Source organism: Dendrobates tinctorius, unplaced genomic scaffold (genome assembly GCF_039654945.1).
Source record: "Dendrobates tinctorius isolate UK_male_01 unplaced genomic scaffold, ASM3965494v1 ptg000111l, whole genome shotgun sequence".
NCBI lineage: Eukaryota > Metazoa > Chordata > Amphibia > Anura > Dendrobatidae > Dendrobates > Dendrobates tinctorius.
In genome coordinates, this window is record NW_027361779.1 from 9,870,375 (window position 1) to 9,889,027 (window position 18,653).

Genomic DNA, 18,653 nt, shown 5'->3' on the forward strand with positions numbered 1-18,653 from the left:
CATTCAAAATATATGTCTATACATCAGGAGGCAGGCTCAGACGGTGTCAGGCACAGTATGGATTTGACGGCCCAGATTACACAGCGGAGGAGCAGGGAGAGGTAAAGATTGCAAATGCTGGGGCCCTGCCCAAGCAAGGGGGGCCCACTCGTGGGCGTCGGTACTGGCACTGGGCCCCTCATAGTACAGCGGTGTGTCTGACGGCGGGTGTGCACCACCACCGTCAGAGACACTTGATTGCACTATGAGGGACCCTGTGCCAGTGCCCAAGAGTCGGCCTACCCACCTGTCCAGGGCAACGGCACTCGCACGGTGTCGTGCGCTAGGTGGTGACCCCGGCCATGGGGGGGGAGGCAGCACAGTTAGGGAGTTTTAGAAAGTGGCATATGTTGATGTTGGACATTCAGCTGATGCAAAAGACGAAATAGGTGAAGTCCCAGGAAGAGGTGGACCAAAGCAAGCCATTTTTCTGTCACCCTATGTGTCATCAGGGGAAGGTGGGACAAAATCCTTGGAAACCCATGCATGGTTCATTTTAATGAAGGTTAGATCATCCACATTTTGGGTTGACAGACGGGTCCTTTTTTCTGTCAGGATTGATCCAGCTGCACTGAAGACTCCGATAGCACACTTGCAGCTGGGCAAGCGAGCTCCTGTAAGGCATATTGGGCCAATTCAGGCCAGGTGTCCAGTTTAGCGGCCCAATAGTCAAAGGGGAATGACCTGTGTGGGAGAACATCGATATGGGAGGAAAAGTAGTTTGTAACCATAGTTGACAACTGCTGTCTCCTGTCACTTTCCATCGATGCAGTATTACCAGTTGTGTGAGCGGTATTTGAAAAATCAGTCCACAACATTGTCATGAAACCCCTGTCTCCAACGCCACTTCTGCTGTGTGCACCACGAACACCTCTGGCAAGCTGCCCCCGGCCCGTACGGCTTGTGTGAGAACCATCACCGCTGCTGTGTGCTGGGAATGCCTCAAGCAACCGATTTACCAGAGTTGCTTGTTTATTAGCCAATATTAGGTCAAGGTTCTCCTGTGGCATGATGTTTTGTAATTTGCCTTTATAGCGTGGATCCAGGATGCTGGCCAACCAGTAGTCGTCATCGTTCATCATTTTGGCAATGCGGGGGTCCCTTTTTAGGATCTGCAAGGCATAATCTGACATGTGGGCCAATGTTCCCGGTGTCAATGATGCACTGCGAGTGCTGGTTGGAGGAGCACTTTCTGGCAAATCCACATCCCTCCAGTCACGCACAAACCCTGTACCAGACCTTGCCACGCCAACATTTTCACTTGCCCCACGAGATGCATCCTCCTCCCCTAAGTAATCATCCCCATCATCATCCTCCTCCTCCTCTTCTTCCTCCACCTCGTCCAGGAGAGGTCCCTGAGCAGACAATGGCTGAATGTCATCAAAGATTCCCTCCTCCTCTTCCTCCTCATCAACATTGGCTGCAGACGCCTGCTCCTTAAGGTGCGTCAAAGTTTGCATGAGCAGACGCATAAGTGGGATGCTCATGCTTAGGATGGCGTCGTCTGCGCTTACCAGCCGTGTGCATTCCTCAAAACACTGAAGGACTTTACAGAGGTCTTTCAGCTTCGACCACTGCACACCTGTCAACTCCATGTCTGCTCTCAAAGTGCCTGGCCGTGTATCCTCCCACAAATGCATTATGGCCTGCCTCTGCCCGCACAGCCGCTCCACCATGTGCAGGGTGGAGTTCCACCTTGTTGCAATGTCGATAATGAGGCGGTGGTTGGGAAGGTGGAGCAATCGCTGCAGCTTCTGCATACGAACGGAGTGTACAGGCGACCGGCGGATGTGCGCGCACAGTCTTCGCACCTTCTGGAGCAGGGCTGTTAACTCCGGATAATTTTTGAGGAAGCACTGCACCACCAGGTTCAAGGTGTGAGCCAAGCAAGGTATGTGGCTGAGTTTTGAAAGGGCTATGGCTGCCACAAAATTACGGTCGTTATCACTAACTACCTTGCCTGCCTCAAGATGTACACTGCCCAGCCATGACTCAGTTTGTCGCTTCAAGTACTCAAGTACTCGCTTCAAGCAGACGCATAAGTGGGATGCTCATGCTTAGGATGGCGTCGTCTGCGCTTACCAGCCGTGTGCATTCCTCAAAACACTGAAGGACTTTACAGAGGTCTTTCAGCTTCGACCACTGCACACCTGTCAACTCCATGTCTGCTCTCAAAGTGCCTGGCCGTGTATCCTCCCACAAATGCATTATGGCCTGCCTCTGCTCGCACAGCCGCTCCACCATGTGCAGGGTGGAGTTCCACGTTGTTGCAATGTCGATAATGAGGCGGTGGTTGGGAAGGTGGAGCAATCGCTGCAGCTTCTGCATAAGAACGGAGTGTACAGGCGACCGGCGGATGTGCGCGCACAGTCTTCGCACCTTCTGGAGCAGGGCTGTTAACTCCGGATAATTTTTGAGGAAGCACTGCACCACCAGGTTCAAGGTGTGAGCCAAGCAAGGTATGTGGCTGAGTTTTGAAAGGGCTATGGCTGCCACAAAATTACGGTCGTTATCACTAACTACCTTGCCTGTCTCAAGATGTACACTGCCCAGCCATGACTCAGTTTGTCGCTTCAAGTACTCAGCCAGTACCTCGGCGGTGTGTCTGTTGCCCAAACACATCATCTGCAACACAGCCTGCTGACGCTTTCCACTAGCTGCTCGATAGGGGGACACATCGTGTGCAACAGTGGCAGCTGCAGATGGAGTGCTCATACGACTGCGCTCTGTGGACGAGCTTTCGCTTCTGGAGGAGGAGGAGGAGGAGGAGGGTCGAACGCCTACCGCCAACTGTTTCCTATACCATGGGCTAGGCAGCACTGTCCCACCACCGCTGTCCCCTGTGGACCCTGCATCCACCACATTAACCCAGTGCACAGTGATGGACACGTAACGGCCCTGGCCATGCCGACTGGACCATGCATCAGTTGTGAGGTGCACCTTTCCGCTCACTGACTGCTTGAGTGCATGGACAATGCGGTCTTTCACATGATGGTGGAGGGCTGGGTTGGCTTTGCGAGAGAAGAAGTGGCGACTGGGTAGGTCATAGCGTGGTACTGCATAGGCCATGAGTTCACGGAAAGCTGCGCTTTCCACCAACCGAAAGGGCATCATCTCAAACGAGATTAGTTTGGCAATGTGGGCGTTCAAACCCAGTGTACGCGGATGAGAGACTGAGTACTTTCTTGACCTACTCATAGTGTCTGGGAGGGTGAGCTGGACTTGAGAGCTGCATATGGTGGAAGTAGCGGTGGACAGGGCAGACTGAGAGAGGGTTGATGATGGTGATGGAGTTGTTGTTCTTTCTGATGGCCTAGAATCAGTCTTTCGTTGATATAACAGTGGGATTCCCTGACTGCTGTGGCATTGCAACGACACCTCAACATTTGCTGCTGTGCTAACCGGTGGGCTTACAGTGGGGGAAACAATGTAGCGTTGCTGACTACCTTCGTTGTGATCAGTTGCACATGTGGCACTTGAGGTTTGGTGTTGTGTCCACGCTTGCAAGTGCATGCTGGTTAAATGTCTAAGCATGCAACTGGTATTCAAATTTTTCAGATTTTTCCTTCGGCTAAAGGTCTTTGCGCACTTCTTACAGATAACCTTGGCCTGATCATGAGGATTTTGTTCAAAAAAGTGCCACACTGCACTCTTCCTACTTTGGCAGACATTTTGCGGCCTAGCACGCTGTGATCTTTTGACCCTCTGGACAAGCTGTCCAGCAACTCTTTTGATGTTTGGAACCTGTCTTTGGAGTGCTCCGGGCCTGCCAGATAACAGCTGTTGCGATGTCGATGTCTGCTGTGGATGCTCCTCATCTGAGCTATTGGAAGCAGCACCCTCTTCCCCCAATGGATGCCAATCTGGGTCAACAACTGGGTCATCCATCACCTCCTCTTCTATGTCATGTGCACCTTCCTCTGTGTCACCGTGTATGGTGGTATAGTGTGCGGGAAGGGGCACCTGAGTCTCATCAGGGTCAGAATCTGGCTCTGTACACTGCGAGGACAATGTAGTGCTCTGAGTGAATGTACCAGCAGAATCATCCATCAGCGGCTGTGCATCAGTGCACTCCATGTCAGATTCATCTTGGCCTGGGTAATTCACCATTTCACTTGATAATCCAGGCATGGTATGTGAAAACAGCTCCATGGAGTAATCAGTAGTATGGCCTGCGTCATCCTTCAATCTTGGTTGGGGTGAAGGACACAAGGAAAGGTGTGGTTCATGAACATGAGCCTCCAATGACGACTCAGTGCTTTTACTTTTTACAACTGAAGAAGAGGAGGCGATAGAGCTGGAGGCTGAGTCAGCAATGTAAGACAAAACTTTTTCCTGATGCTCTGGCTTTAAAAGCGGTTTGCCAACTCCTAGAAAACTAAGCGTTCGAGGCCTTATGTAGCCAGACGATGATGCAGGCTCAACACCTCCTGCATTCGGTCCTATTTTGCTCTTGCCACTACCATCAGATCCACCACCAACACCATCATTACCAGCTGCCAACCCCCGCCCAATTCCACGGCCTCTTCCACCAGCCTTCCTCATTTTTGGTAGAAATGTAGACAAAATCCAACAAACTATATAGTAATGTAAAACAAGGTACAAGGTGTCTATAGGACAGGGGAGATTTTGAATTTCTGCAGACACTTGTGGACACTGGACACTTATGGATTGTGTGAGGCCCACTGAGTATCTGAGCGCTCTGTCACAGGCTCGATGGCAGAGCTGTGACCAAAGTGACTAGAGGATAAGGGAGATTTTGAATTTCTGCACACACTTGTGGACACTGGACACTTATGGATTGTGTGAGGCCCACTGAGTATCTGAGCGCTCTGTCACAGGCTCGATGGCAGAGCTGTGACCAAAGTGACTAGAGGATAAGGGAGATTTTGAATTTCTGCACACACTTGTGGACACTGGACACTTATGGATTGTGTGAGGCCCACTGAGTATCTGAGCGCTCTGTCACAGGCTCGATGGCAGAGCTGTGACCAAAGTGACTAGAGGATAAGGGAGATTTTGAATTTCTGCACACACTTGTGGACACTGGACACTTATGGATTGTGTGAGGCCCACTGAGTATCTGAGCGCTCTGTCACAGGCTCGATGGCAGAGCTGTGACCAAAGTGACTAGAGGATAAGGGAGATTTTGAATTTCTGCAGACACTTGTGGACACTGGACACTTATGGATTGTGTGAGGCCCACTGAGTATCTGAGCGCTCTGTCACAGGCTCGATGGCAGAGCTGTGACCAAAGTGACTAGAGGATAAGGGAGATTTTGAATTTCTGCACACACTTGTGGACACTGGACACTTATGGATTGTGTGAGGCCCACTGAGTATCTGAGCGCTCTGTCACAGGCTCGATGGCAGAGCTGTGACCAAAGTGACTAGAGGATAAGAGAGATTTTGAATTTCTGCACACACTTGTGGACACTGGACACTTATGGATTGTGTGAGGCCCACTGTGTATCTGAGCGCTCTGTCACAGGCTCGATGGCAGAGCTGTGACCAAAGTGACTAGAGGATAAGGGAGATTTTGAATTTCTGCAGACACTTGTGGACACTGGACACTTATGGATTGTGTGAGGCCCACTGAGTATCTGAGCGCTCTGTCACAGGCTCGATGGCAGAGCTGTGACCAAAGTGACTAGAGGATAAGGGAGATTTTGAATTTCTGCACACACTTGTGGACACTGGACACTTATGGATTGTGTGAGGCCCACTGAGTATCTGAGCGCTCTGTCACAGGCTCGATGGCAGAGCTGTGACCAAAGTGACTAGAGGATAAGGGAGATTTTCAATTTCTGCACACACTTGTGGACACTGGACACTTATGGATTGTGTGAGGCCCACTGAGTATCTGAGCGCTCTGTCACAGGCTCGATGGCAGAGCTGTGACCAAAGTGACTAGAGGATAAGGGAGATTTTGAATTTCTGCACACACTTGTGGACACTGGACACTTATGGATTGTGTGAGGCCCACTGAGTATCTGAGCGCTCTGTCACAGGCAGAAATTGGCTAGTGTATCACAAACTACAAGGTGTATGTAGAATTGGGCAGAATTGGAATCTCCCTAGAGTGCAGGTCTGTAAGAACGGAACATGTCCTCGACTTATTCTCACAGAGTGACTCACTGATAGCTTCACTGTGGCTGTGATAACAGCCATTACACGGTACTGTGTGAGGAGCGTACACCGCTGTATGGTGTGAAAAAATGCACGCTCAGTACCTCAGCAGGACAAAAAAAAAAATTGTGATTGCTTTTAAAAAAGCAGTTTGCAGAGCAGTGGGTAAACAGCAATGCAGGAATGTCAGGAAGCCTTAGAAGGCAGCCCAACAACCAACACCACTGATACACCACTATATAGCCTCCCCTTGCACTGGACAGTGACTGGTGTGTTGTACAGGCAAAATCGCTAGCAGCAGAAGCAGTTTTTTTTTCTTCTTCTCAGCAGGACAAAAAAAAAAATTGGGATTGCTTTTAAAAAAGCAGTTTGCGGAGCAGTGGGTAAACAGCAATGCAGGAATGTCAGGAAGCCTTAGAAGGCAGCCCAACAACCAACACCACTGATACACCACTATATAGCCTCCCCTTGCACTGCACAGTGACTGGTGTGTTGTACAGGCAAAATCGCTAGCAGCAGAAGCAGTTTTTTTTTCTCCTTCTCAGCAGGACAAAAAAAAAAATTGGGATTGCTTTTAAAAAAGCAGTTTGCGGAGCAGTGGGTAAACAGCAATGCAGGAAGGAATGTCAGGAAGCCTTAGAAGGCAGCCCAACAACCAACACCACTGATACACCACTATATAGCCTCCCCTTGCACTGCACAGTGACTGGTGTGTTGTACAGGCAAAATCGCTAGCAGCAGAAGCAGTTTTTGGTGTCTTCTTCCCTGCCTAACGCTCTCCCTACAAAATCATCATCAGCAGCAGCTCTCCCTATTCTGAGATCAGCAATGAGTAACATGGCGGTCGGCGTGCACGCCCTTTTATACCCCCTGTGACGCCCCCCAAAGCAAGCCAATCACTTGCATGCCCTTCTGAAAGATGGTGGTGACCCGTGCCTATGTCATCACGTTGCCCACAGTGTCCGTGGATCTTGATTGGCTGAAAAAGAGCGCAAAACAAACTTTTGAAACGCGACTTTGGCGCGTAAGTCGCCGACCTCGTGGCCGACCTCATCCTAGGGTCGGGTTTCGTTTCATGAAACGCGACTTTGCCCAAAGTCGGCGACTTTTGAATTTTTTCGACCCGTTTCGCTCAACTCTACTCTGCAGTACTGAGGGATGAAATGTCAAACTGTTTTTATATGGGGCAAAAGAGAAAAGGAGTAAAAAACTATTATGTCAGGTACGTGCTCCAATGAAGTCTACCTGTGATAAGATATGGAGATAGGTAAATGCATAAACTTAAACATATACCAATTATATGTATATGCATGAATACAGACACATATATATGCGATTAATTGGAATGAGCTATAGAGTGGGTGCCAATATACGTACTGTACCATTAGTGACAAAGATAGTGCCCAGTGTGAAGCAACAGATACGGTCAGCGATTCTATAAGAGAAAAAGGGGGACAAAGTTAAAATACAACAGGGTTATGGACATGATTGCCAATATGATAGGCATTTATTAGAGAACATTTAATAAACAAAGAGCATTTTATAGAAAAGCTGATACATCATAATCTCTGTTCAGGCGCCTAGGTTCCAGGGTTTGTAAGGTGAAGATCCAGTAGGCCTCCCTTTTTTAAAAAATTTTTTAATCCTATTGCCACCCCCCCTAGAAATGTCAACCTGTTCCAGGACCTGAAATTTTGCGAAATATTGTGACCTTTTTGATGGAAGTGGTATGGGAGGGGAAGGTGGGTTTTCTTACAACGAAAATTCAATTTATGTTGGGACACCCTGTCCCTGATAGCCTGTGTCATCTCACCTACATAGGCTAATCCACAAGGGCACTTGATTACGTAAATTACATATGATGATTCACACGTATGGAAACCCTGGATAGGAAGCCCCTGTCCAGTGTGTGGGTGAAAAACCTTAGGGCCTTTTTGGACATTGTTGCACTGCAAACAATGCAAGCAGGGAAAAGTGCCTTGTTTTTGGGTCTGTAGGAATGTCTGTCTAGGTTGTAGAGTGCTGGAGCCTACATCAGCCTTTACCAATCTGCCCTTCAAATTCCTCGCTCAGTGATAACAAGAAAGGAAGGGTACCTGGAACTCTGGAATGTTGGGGTAACTCTTGGTGAGGAGACTCCAATGCCTCCTGATTGATGACTGTATCTGATTGGAAATGGGGTGGTAGGTGCTAATGAAAGGGATGCGCTGGGTATTGTCACGTGTACCTGCAGGTCTGGAATTGTCCCTAACTTTGGACAGAACCGACTGTGGTATCCCCTGTTGTGGAATTTGTTTTCCATGTCTGTCAATCTCTGTTCCCGTACCTGTATGTCAGAGACTATTCTGTCAATCCTTTTGAATTGAGATTTTGGAATCGCTCTTTTTATAGTTGGTGGATGGCAGCTGTCAAAGTGCAGGAGACTATTCTTGTCGGTGGGCTTGGTATATAAATCAATGGTCAATGTGCCGTCGGTGTTTTTACACACCCATGTGTCCAGAAAATTAATATTGGCAGAGTTATGTTGAATGGAGAATAGCAATTCAGGCCAAATGCTGTTGAAATGCTCATTGAAAAGTAGAAGTGACTCGATAGGACCGTCACAGATGCAAAATATGTCATCTATAAATCTTCGCCAAAGGATGGAGTGTCTCAGATTCCATCCTATCACCCTTGGTCATAGTTTTGGAGAAGATTCTTATGCCATTAGTTAAACTAACGAAGTCCTTTATCCTTGACACTAATGACTTCTTGGGTCTCATAAAGTCACTGGGTCCCCTCTCCACTACCTCACTTTTGGGATGTGAACAGCCTATACATGTCCATCACACAAACTAAATGGACGGATTAGATTAGACACCTTTGTGCTGACCTTTTGGGCCTAGTCCTCCAAGAGATCTACTTTACGTTTGAGGATATTTTCTATCTCCAGCAGCAGGGCACCACGATGGGCTCAAATGTGGCACCCCCTTATGCCGTTGCATACATGGCAGCCTTTAAAGATGACTTTGTACAGTTGTGGCCAAAAGTATTGACACCCCTGCAATTCTGTCAGATAAAGTTAAATTCATTCAAGTCCCAGTCAGACAGACTCGTGCTCCAGTCAATTCAAAATAACCAGGTACTCTTCTTAATAAGTCTACTATCCAATCACACTGTTTCAGACACTCATGCTATTTATTTAACTCCTTGATTTTCTTGGTTTACTAATTATCTGCATATATGCTCTCTCTTTTCAGCAGCATAGACTCCACTCCTGCTTAAGGATATTTTTTACCCTCACTGTATCTCTTACAGGTACATCCTCTTCAGTCAATCATTTTTGTCATCATAGACATCTCTTCTGCACTGATGAACATATTGTGAGCACATAGATATCCTTTCATACTTATATTTAATTCACTATAGCCTCGGAATTTGTTCCAGGCCTGTACGGTATTCAGAACCTTTTTCCTTAATGTTTGCTCTCACCCTACTACACGGCACAGATGATATCTGGAATCCTCTTCCACACTGATGGAATGAATTTCTGCGGCCACCATTTTTCATTATATATTTTGACGTTTGATTTTTTTAGTAACTGATTGCATTATATGTACAGTATATATGTCCATTGCATTTTCTGACATATTTTCGTTTTGTTCTTTTGTTTACCATTCTGTAAAATATAGTCTTCTCTAAAGAAACTGAAAAGACCTATCTGATGAAGGTCCGTTTTTGGACCGAAAACGTTCATATGTAATATGAGTCTATTTGTGTCTGGATGCACAACAAAAGAAATATTGCTTCTTCAATTTTGAGTGCCAAGTATTTTTGTATATAATCACTGCGCCTGAACTCATCTCAGATTTGAAGGTTAGTATTTTCTCTTTTTATTCATCACAATTGTTTATTTAGCTTGTTTTATGTATGAATAATGCAAAGTTTGTGGAAATAAGTAGGGTTGTCTTAAAAAAGAGAGTGGCCTGTACTGCACATTGAGCACTAACAGGTACTCTCTTTCTCTTGCTTCAGATTCTCTGCTGAAATGGCCAGTAAAATGTATGATTTATTTAACCCCCTTCATGTTGAATAATTGAAGAATCTGCTGTTAACCCCTTTCTGCCATTGGAAGTACTATTCCGTCCATGTGACCTGGAACTTAATTCCCATGGACAGAATAGTGCATCATATGTGATCAGCCACGCTCACGGGGGGGAGAATCAGCTGACACCCGGCTCTAAGTGCCAGGAGCAGTCACGGACAGCTCCCGGCACATTAACCCCCGAAACACTGTGATCAAACAAGATTGCAGAGTTCCGGTGGCATAGAGAAGCATTGCCCAGGGAGGGGCTCCCTGCGTGCTTCCCTCAGAACAACGCGATGTGATTGCGCTGTTCTGAGATTCTCCTTGCCTGCAGACACCCGGATCCAAGATGGCCGCAGGATCCTTCCGAGTCTTGCAGAGAGGTGGCTTCTCAGTGCCTGCTGAGAGCAAAACCTGAGAAGCCTCCTTCATTGCCTGTTAGATCGCTGATCTGACAAAGTGCTGTGCAAAGTGTCAGATCAGCGATATATGGTGATGTTCCACCCTGGGACAATGTAATAAAGAAAAAAAAATTACACTGTGTAAAAATATTTTTTTAAAAATTCCTAAATAAAGAAAAAATAAATAAATACTGTTCCAATAAATACATTTCTTTATGTAAATAAAAAACAATAAAAGTACACATATTTAGTATCGCCATGTCCGTAATGACCCAGCCTATAAAACTGCCCACTAGTTAACCCCTTCAGTGAACACCAGAAAAAAAAAGAGGCTAAAAACAATGCTTTATCATCATACCGCCGAACAAAAAGTGGAATAACACGCGATCAAAAAGACGGATATAAATAAACATGGTACCGCTGAAAACGTCATCTTGTCCCAAAAAAGCAAGCTGCGATACAGCATCATCAGCGAAAAAATAAAAAGGTTATATCTCTCAGAATAAAACAGTGCAAAAATAATTATTTTTTATATAAAATAGTTTTTATTGTATAAAAGCGCCAAAAATGTCATGTGCTCAAAAATCGTACCAATAAAAACATTAAGTTGTCCCGTAAAAAACAAGACTTCACATGACTCTGTGGGCCAAAATAAGAAAAAATTATAGCTCTCAAAATGTGGTGATGCAAAAACTATTTTTTGCAATAAAATGTGTATTTTAGGCTGTGTACCCACGTAATGTTTTTTCACTTTTTTAAGCGTTTTTACCTGCAAAAGCACTTAAAAAACACTTACAAGAAGCATCCCATTCATTTGAATGAATTCCGCACTTTTTGTGCATATTTTCACGGAAAAAATGCATTGTGGTTAACATTTCTAACTATATTCTATGAGTCTGGGGATGCTCCGGAAAAAAGCGCATAAAAAACGAGCGGAAAAAAGCACACGTTTCCTGGGAAGGAGTCTGGTTTTTAGTCAGGAATTTTCTGCATACATGGGTACATAGCCTAAGTGTGTGATAGCTGCCAAACATAAAAACCTGCTATAAAAACCCACTTTAAATAGTAAATAAAATCCCCCTTTACAAACCCCTTTAGTTAGGGAAAATAATAAAATTAAAAAAATGTATTTATTTCCATTTTCTCATTAGAGTTAGCGTTTGGGTTAGGGTTGGGGCTAAAGTTAGGGTTAGGGTTGGGGCTAATGTCAGTGTTAGGGTTGGGGCTAAATTCCAGCCAATTTTGCATTGAAAAGTCAAAAGGCGCTCCTTCCCTTCCGAGCTCTGCCATGTGCTCAAACAGTGGTTTACCCCCACATATAGGGTATCAGCATACTCAGGACAAATTGCACAACAACGTTTGGGGTCCAATTTCTCCTGTTACCCTTGGGAAAATAAAAAATTGGGGGCGAAAATATCTTTTTTGTGAAAAAATATGATTTTTTTATTTTTACGACTCTACATTATAACTTCTGTGAAGCACTTTGGGGTTCAAAGTGCTCAACACACATGGCATCCAATCTCAATTGCAGCCAATTTTGCAATGAAAAGTCAAACGGCACTCCTTCCCTTCTGAGCTTTGCCATGTGCCCAAACAGTGGTTTACCTGCAGTTTTTAGAATGGTGTCACTTTTGGGTATTTTCTGTTATATAGGCCCCTCAAAGTTACTTCATTGTGTGATGTGGTCCCTAAAAAAATGGTTTTGTAAATTTTGTTGTAAAAATGAGAAATTGCTGGTCAACTTTTAATCCTTATAACTTCCTAACAAATAGAAATTTTGGTTCCAAAATTGTGCTGATGTAAAGTAGACATGTTGGAAATGTTACTAAGTATTTTGTATGAAATATCTGTGTGATTTAAGGGCATGAAAATTCAAAGTTGCAAAATTGCAAAATTTTAAAGGTTTTTGCCAAATTTTCATTTTTTCACAAATAAACGCAAGTCATATCAAATAAATTTTACCCCTATCATGAAGTACAATATGTCACGAGTAGAGTTGAGCGATACCGTCCGATACTTCAAAGTATCGGATCGGAATGGATCGGCCGATCTTAAAAAAAAGTATCGGTATCGCCGATTCCGATACCGGAAGTCCCATTCAAGTCTATGGGACTTCCGGTATCTGAATAAGAAAAACCCTGTTTTTGCCTTGTACAGCCTCTCTGGGGTCTGTACGGGCCTTTCGGGGGGCTGTGCCGGCCTGCCAGGGGGTCTGTGCAGGCTCCGGTGGTCTGTGCCGGCCTGCCGGGGGGCTGTGCCGGCCTGCCGGGGGGGGGCTGTGCAGGCTCCGGTGGGCTATGCCGGCCTGCCGGGGGGCTGTGCAGGCTCCGGTGGGCTGTGCCGGCCTGCCGGGGGGCTGTGCCGGCCTGCCGGGGGGCTGTGCCGGCCTGCCGGTGGGCTGTGCCGGCCTGCCGGGGGGCTGTGCCGGCCTGCCGGGGGGCTGTGCAGGCTTCGGGGGTCTGTGCAGGCATCGTCCGATGGGACTACAAGTCCCATCGGGCGATGCCTGCTACCATGACAGCATAAAGTGAGACTAGGGACTTTTTTTTTTTAAGTGGCGGAGGAATACAGTGCGGAAGAATACCTACCTTCCGTCATTGGATTCCTGCAGCCCGTAGAGAATGGCAGCAACAGCTGATGCTGCAGTTCTCTACCCAAGATCGTCGTGGGACACACTCGTGGACTGCTTCGGATCGTGGGTGAGTATTTTTGTGGTTTGTTATGTTAATATTTATTCCGTAAAAGACAATGGCTTCGGGGAACAATGTGACAAGTATTGGTAAGTATGTTACTCTATGTTATATGTACTGTATGTCTATGTATGTATTGTATGAATGTATTGTATGTAGTATATATGTGGTATGTATGTAGCATGTAGTATGTATGTAGCATGCATGTAGTATATATGTTATGTATGTAGCATGCATGTAGTATGTATGTAGTATGTATGTAGCATGCATGTAGTATGTATGTAGTATATATGTGGTATGTATGTAGTATGTATGTAGTATGTATGTAGCATGCAGTATGTATGTAGCATGCATGTAGTATATATGTAGTATGTATGTAGCATGTAGTATGTATGTAGCATGCATGTAGTATGTATGTAGTATGTATGTAGTATATATGTAGTATGTATGTAGCATGTAGTATGTATGTAGCATGCATGTAGTATATATGTAGTATGTATGTAGCATGTAGTATGTATGTAGCATGTATGTAGTATGTATGTAGTATGTATGTAGCATGTAGTATGTATGTAGCATGCATGTAGTATATATGTTATGTATGTAGCATGCATGTAGTATGTATGTAGTATGTATGTAGTATGTATGTAGCATGTAGTATGTATGTAGTATATATGTGGTATGTATGTAGTATGTATGTAGCATGCAGTATGTATGTAGCATGCATGTAGTATATATGTAGTATGTATGTAGCATGTAGTATGTATGTAGCATGCATGTAGTATGTATGTAGTATGTATGTAGTATTTTTTTTTTTTTTTTTAACATTTAACACATTAGCCGGATGATGGGACTACTACTGTCCCATCATTGGCTAATGTGTCAATCACTGTCATGGTAGCAGGCATCACCAGATGGGACTTATAGTCCCATCGGACGATGCTTGCACAGACCCCCGGACATCAGCACAGCCCCCCGGCAGGCCGGCACAGCCCCCCGGCAGGCCGGTACAGACCCCCACAGGGTGCACAGACCACCGGCAGGCCGGCACAGCCCCCCGGCAGGCCGGTACAGACCCCCACAGGGTGCACAGACCACCGGCAGGCCGGCACAGCCCCCCGGCAGGCCGGTACAGACCCCCACAGGGTGCACAGACCACCGGCAGGCCGGCACAGCCCCCCGGCAGGCCGGTACAGACCCCGGGCAGTCCACACAGCCCCCCGGCAGGCCGGCACAGCCCCCCGGCAGGCCGGTACAAACCCCGGGCAGTCCACACAGCCCCCCGGCAGGCCGGCAGAGACCCCCGGAAGGCCCGAAATGACGGCGCATCATGATGCGCACACACCGCGCATCATGATGACGTCAGGCTGTCAATCAACTTTGAACTTCCGATTCCGATGCCGACTTCCGATATTGAAAAAATATCGGAAGTCGGTATCGGAATTCCGATACAGCAAGTATCGGCCGATACCCGATACTTGCGGTATCGGAATGCTCAACACTAGTCACGAGAAAACAGTGTCAGAATCACCAGGATCCATGGAAGCATTCCAGAGTTATTACCTCAAAGGGACAGTGGTCAGAATTGTAAAAATTGGCCTGGTCATTAACATGCAAACCACCTTTGGGTTAAAGGGGTAAAATTATGATGAGGGAGACCCCACACTGAGTGAAGATTGAGGGGAAAAGAGTGACATTTCATCTCAAGATGAAGAGGAAGAATGTAAAAGTAATTCAGGAACAGAGCAGAATATTGAGGAGACTGTTGCAGATGATAAAGATATAGATAACACCTATTATTTGGACAAAGATAAAAAAAAACAAGTGGATAAAGAAGCCACTTAAATTCTTAGCTGAAACAACAAGCGCTGGCCAATGGTCACCTTAACGATGTTGAATGTAGGTAGTATCAATTCACAAGTAACTTACCTTGACAATTAACTGAAACCCCTGTGAAGAAGAATTTACCTACAAACAATAGCTAATGAGCTGCTGAGTGGAGAACTATGCCGAAGAAGTCTGAAGACGAGTGGAATCCCCTCTCACCCGCAATTCCGGCTGAAAAGATTTCATCCCAAAGATGATCGAGAAAAATCACCGCATCTCCCACCTCCCAAAAGACTATATGGAACTGGTGGATGAAGGAAGAAGATGTCAAATTATGAATGCAAAAAATTTCACAACATGATCTGCCTGTCCCATGAAAATATGATCTGTCAGCCTTGCTTCTCTAAGTGTAGCTGAGTTTCTTCTGCTGTACACGTAGCCTCCAAATCAGAGTGAATAGTAATCAAGTAGCATCTAAGTGCATTACCATTTAGGTTTTTTTTCTAAATTTAATGTCTAGTAATAGTTATGTCATGAAAACTTGAGGCTTTTTGGCGGTAGTTAACAAATTTGGTACTTTTTGTTTTAATATATTTATGATTATTATTTTTTTTGGCACTTGATTTGTGTACTCACTATTAATACATCCCTATGAAGATCACTGATTATTTTCAGTCCTGAAATTGGAGGAAATTAGATATTATAGATGGTTTTCACACTATGCCTGAACTCAGGAATAGAGATGGGCGGACACCTGGATGTTCGGGTCCGGCGGGTTCAGCCGAACAGTTACAAAAAGTTCAGGTTTGTGTACCAGAACAGTACTGAGACCCGAACCCGAGCCCAGACCCCATTCACATGAATGGGGGGCCCGAACACCCAGTGATTGCAACGCTGTCATGTGCATGACAGCGCGGTAAACACTGCTTCTGATAGGCGGTGAAATTATCCCCGCCGGTCAGAGAGCCACGGTTTCCATGCTGTCAAAAGACAGCATGAGCTCTCAGCTGTGATTGTAGGTATAAAGTTTACCTCCAGTCACTGGTGTCAGCTAATGGGACTACAGCTCCGATCATCCAACACCTGCTGCTGCTAATAACAGCGAGTGCTGTAGCAGCTGATGAGTGTATTCATTAGCCTGCTCCTGCACTGTAAATAAATAATTAAAAAAAAATGGCGTGGGTTCCCCTGTATTATTAATAATCAGCCAGGCAAAACTCACAGCTGGAGGCTGCAACCCTCAGCTGTCAGCTTCAACAAGGCTGTTTATCAAGAATAGAGGGGTCCCCAAGCTGTTTTTTTAAATTATTTAAATAAATAAATAAATAAATAAAATAAACGGTGTGGGATACCCCCATTTTTGACAACCAGCCTTGCTAAAGCAGACAGCTGGGGGCTGGTATTCTCAGGCTGCAAAGGGTCATGGATATTGCCCCCCCAGTCTAAAAATAGCAGCCTGCAGCTGCCCACTAAAGGCACAAGTACTAGAAGTAATTGGTATAAAAGAAGCCACACATGAGTACCATAAAATACTAGACAATATGTAATGTACAGGATAGAGCAATTAGGGCTGGGCATCAGCACTTGGTGATCCCTATTCCAAATGTCAAGCCTACAGTGCCCTAAGGGTCCACTGTGCCCAAGTTTCAATTGTGATATTGGCAGATGCACCAATAAGATGTTGGAGCTTCATACAAATTTACTGCATCTTCCTCCTATTCAAGTAAATGAGACCCAACTATAGGGCTACTAGGCACAGCCAACAATTAAAGTGCAGAGCTGCTGTGTGACCAGTAAACCTGGAAGGGGACACACTAGACAATTGCTTGCCAAGCGTGCCTAGAGCAGGACCTGACTAATCTAATATTGATGACTTATTCTAAGGCTAGAGTCACACCAGCGTATTTTCTCTCATCAGAGCGATATGGGCCGATTATGCAAATCACACTCTGATCCAACCCTGAAATTTGATTGCAATGTGATCCAATTTTCTCGGATGTGTAGAAGATGGAAACAAAAATTTCTCTTTCTTCTCCTTTCTGTCAGTGAGTTAAAATTATACTGCATTCAGATATCGTACAAATGCAGTCCAATGTTTTCCATCGACTCATTGACTTGCATGTCTAAATGCTATTCATTGATTGGATCCAGCTTAGTCTGTGATTTTTTTTTCACTGGACCGACACAGTCAGAGGATAAAAATCAGACATGTGCATGGTACCTTAGAATACCAATGGTCAGAGTGCTATCCAATGTTTTGTCGGATCACACTCTAACCGAAACTCCAGTAATGTGCACAAGCCTTAAATATAGGCCATCACTGTTAGAGAATTAGATAACTCCTTGTTATAGAATTTTCAGCATATTACTTGCATTCACATGTCCATGTGTTCCTGTGTTTTACTTTTAGATGTGTTTCAATTATCCTTTTTTGCTACAGTTATGTATGCTAAAACATTGCTAGTCTGTACAATTATAATGTTATGTTATGTGTTGTCTGTAAAGGGAGACATTGACCTTGAAATTGTAGTATTTTCTATTATCTAATGTACTTCTATTTTGTTGTGATCCAGCAATAAGTTCAGAAAAGATCATTTATACGATAAAGTCACTCAGAAATGTAGCAAATATTTCTTTTAGTCATGGACTGTAAGGGGAAAGTGGTAGATATGTAAAACTAGTCTTAACTGGCAAGTTATGACAATTTTACATCTAATTTGTAATAATGGAAAAAAGCATCTTCAAAAGAGAATTCTATTGAAAAGCGGATTAAATGGGCAATCACTTCCAATGGTCTTCTGTGTTGAAGAATTGCAAGGGGCACATCTGCCAAAGTCCATGTCAGCATTTCCTGAAGCATCTTATTACATCCTAGTTATGTCTCGAGGACAGGCTTGTGTTCAGCTGGTTCTGTGAGGCCTGGCTTTCAATATCTATTGTTGTCTCAGACCAGTATTTCAGACATATAACAACCAGAATTAATGATTACAATATTAAAGTAACATGCTGCATTATGTCATCTCAACAAGTCTAATTCAAGTTGCATTTTCAGAACATTAAACACTTTTTATTATTTTTCTGGCTGCTCTTTTTCTAGATAGCAAGGACATGAGATTATAAAAGAAAAATATAAAAATTTCAATATAAAAATACACTGGCTCCTATTAACTATCACAATTGCAAATCATTACTGACAAAGTAAAGATTGCAAGGATTGTCTGGTACTCGGACAACCTGCTTTTAATTGCTATATTCCCGCATGTAAAAAAACAACAGCCTATTATCATCTCTGGTGCCAGCCCAATTTCAGCGACATCAACACCGGATCTTCTGGGGCTCGCATTACATTGTCATGCCACGTGAGTGTTGCAGCCAATCAGCAGCCACTTCACCCTCACTTCCTTTGGATGTAACTGACATTCAGGGCTCATAATCATATGTAAGAAAAAAAACGGTCCATAATCTGGACCGAAAAAACGGACGAGTGCCATGCGAGTATCATGC